We start from the raw sequence: 3,571 nt of genomic DNA on the forward strand, positions 1-3,571 counted from the left end.
TTATTAAGTAAAAGACGGGTTTTTTATGCATATTTAATAGATTAATTTTAAGGTACTTTGACCATGAATTTATCTAACATAATTATAAAGGTGAGAATCGAATTTTTGTCTTATACCAAATAAAAAATAGATATAGATATTCAGTAAGACCCAAAGTAACTGGGAACTACCCTTTGGGGTTTTTTTTATCCGATCTTTTTTTCTTTACTCAATCCCATTTAGACAGTATTTTACTTTTACTTGAGTAAAATTTCTATAAGTACTTTTTTCTTTCGAGTACAATTTTTTGGGGCCTACCCACCTCTGGATGAAAGTAAAATAAACCTGGATTTGGAATAATGACAAATGAACGACTAGTAACTAGAAAATAGAATGGTTATGAAAAGGCTACTTCTGGAGAATTTTAATTTTATGTCTAAAAAAAAAAATTGTTAAGAAACAAAAATATTTTTTTTTTTTTTTTTAAAGGAACTTCCCCTGAAGTTTAATAAATAATAAATATATTGGGCCCAACATAGTAACATTTGAAGTGGACAAAAACCTTTCTTTAAAATTTCACTAAAAACCCAAAAGGAGTTTATCTAAACCCGTTTGAAAAATTTTATACGCCATAAGCTGTCCATATGAAAGACCCAAAAGATTCACACCCTTTTTCAACAAGTATACATGACTACCCCAGCCCCCCAGCTGAAATGAAATCGGGTTTTTTGTGGCTGTGAGGTGGGTTTGTCATGTTCTGGGCTGAAACATGCCGCCTCACAGCAGCCCTCCTTTTTTTTCTTATTTTTCCCCCAGCCCATATTATTGACAAGACCATAATAATAAAAAATTATCAATTGATAATTAAACATTATTTTTCGTTTGTGAAGAGCGTTTGGGAAGGCTTTTAAAACCAAGCGGAATCCTCAGTCGCTGCTCCCCCTTCACAGCGCGCGGCTGCGCTCACGGACCCCCTAAGTCCGCAAGTTTTGATTTAAAAAAAATCATTTTTGCGAATACAATTACTGATCAAGCCCAACATTAGCAAGACAGAAAAAAAAAATTTAGTCTCCGAAAGGGTGATGTATTTCATTGTAAGTTAATGCTGTTTAAAAAGACAGTAAATGAGAGAGAGAAAAAAAAAAAAAACCCCGGTTGCTATCTTTTAAAATTTGGGGCTCATTTTATTGAAGTACAAATCAAAACCCCCAGAAGCAAATTCTCAGGGTTTTTTCATTGAAAAAAAAAATGCATTTTGTTTTTTCCAGGCTTAGTTAAAAAAAATTTTTGTTAAAAATTTAAAACTTGTTTAAAAAAAAAAAACTTTTTGGCTAACGTTTTATAGACCTTCAGTTTTTATCTTTTAAAATCCCAAACATTTGTAAATTTTACAGTATTTTCACCTCCCAATCATAACCTAAAAAAGTCAAATTCTATAAAGGTAAAAATTTTTAAAGGCCGATGGCACTTTTAATTTATAATTATTGTTTTTTTTTTTTTTTTTTTTTTTTTTTTTTTTTTTTTTTTTAGATTTTTTTAATAATTCACATATATTATTACTTACAAATATTAATAATGATTTGGATCGTCCCTTATTTTTTTCCCTATTTTCCTTAATTAAAAGCATTAAAACCGTGTTTTAAAAATAAAAACTTAACCTCAAAACTTATTAAACTGGACTTTAAAATCTCAAGGGATTTATAAGTTAAAAAGGGTAAAATGGTCACAGTGCAATGTTAATAGCTAATCATGTGTTAAACACTATACTTAAACTAACTAGCTATATCGATTTTTTTTTTTTTTTAATTAACAATTCCTATATAAACTGTGACAGCAACCTTTATAGCAAACATTTTTACAAAATCGTCCACAGCTGAAGCAGAGCGCCGAGGCAGGTTGAGCGTGCGAAGGCGAATGTGCTAAAATAAATAAACAAACCCCTGGATAGCCTAGATTAGGCCCAGACTCTGTTACTAAGGTATATAATATTATAATTAACCCCACAGTAACAAAATTTTTAACCGCTTAATCGCCTATTTTTCGTTTGCTGCATGTTATTTTTATTTATTTATTTATTTTATTAAAAACAGGCTAAAAAATAAAATTAAGTTTGTGAAAGGGGAAAAAAATATATAAGTCATATATAAGTTTGCATTTTTATTACATTCAGAACATAATAACGGGCTGGCCTAATAATGTTAGTAATGTGCCAACAGGATATTTTTAGTGTTCTCTTCACTTTACAACAAATCCTTTAAATTTAACAAATTTATCAGAACAGAACAATAATTACAAATATATAATTCTAATGGATAAATAAAATTGCAGTATATACAATATAGGGCGTAACTATAAAACAAAACAAACAAAAAAAAATTATAATAATATAAAAGCTTAACCATAAGGTAAGGTTGGGCTCGCATTCGAGGAAATCCAAACGTTCTCCATATTCGTGATAAGTTGCATCATTCCAAGCTTAAGTATTATTCATTAGGAAAATAGGCTTTGTAGTTCACGCGTGTTGCCTAGTATCGACGGAAAAAAATAAACATCATAATTAACAAAAATATGCAAAAGTGGACCGCTGCTCGCGGTACAAAAATACAAAATCTTTTGGTCACACAGTAAAGGCATAACTCCAAAAATGCAAAGTGTTAAAGAGTTTGAAAAAATCAAGAATAATAACAGAAGTAATAATAATTAGTGCTAAATGCTGGACCGCTCTCATTTCGATCTGCAAATGGAACTCTGAAGGATTTTTTTTAAAACCCAGAATGAACCGAAATGAAAACATTTAGCTTTTTATCCGTTATATATATTCCTTATATTTAATTGACTGTTTTAATAACAATAGCAAGCATAAGATCCTTTGTGTAAAGGTCTTTCTTTAAATTTTTGATGAGTAGACCTGTAGCCTAAGACTATCCTACATTTTTGAAATTAACTCACTGTACAATTTTTTAATGGTTTTTAAAGATGGTACAATGTTATATCATAATGTTATTGTTGTGTTTACCTCCTCCTTTTATCCATCTCATTTTAAAAATTACATTCATTGTCTCGCAATCCGTCCCCTTTGCGCCCACCTGGTGGTAGTTTTTCGCGAATGAAATTAACACGCGACTGACTTGGCAGTTAACGCCGCGGCCCCTGCGGGCGGCCGGTAATGCTGCGGCGGTATTTACTCATTTTGGTTGTCTACCATCTGTACTACATTTTAATTAGCAAATTATTTTGTGATAAACCGCCTCAAGCGCTCAGTATTTTAAGGTTGCTGTTAATGGCTGTGGTTATTTTAACAGTTTCCTTTCAGTACATTCGGTTTCATCCATCATTGTTGAAAGACATTTATCATTCCAATGGAACCGCAGCAGTTGCTTTTAGACACTTAATTTCTATTTCTGCTCGTGGGCATGCAATAAACTGCGCTTTCGCCTGCTCAGTAACACCGCCGTCGTCAAGATCAGAGAGCCATTGACAAACTAACACGAAAAGTAAAACTACTTCACGTGTTAGTATTACTGGCCCAGAGTCCTGGGAGAGCTCACACATCATAGACGAACTGAGCGCGAGCGCAATCCTGTGACAGTTG

Source organism: Cyprinus carpio, unplaced genomic scaffold, assembly GCF_018340385.1.
Source record: "Cyprinus carpio isolate SPL01 unplaced genomic scaffold, ASM1834038v1 S000006811, whole genome shotgun sequence".
Taxonomy (NCBI): Eukaryota; Metazoa; Chordata; class Actinopteri; order Cypriniformes; family Cyprinidae; genus Cyprinus; species Cyprinus carpio.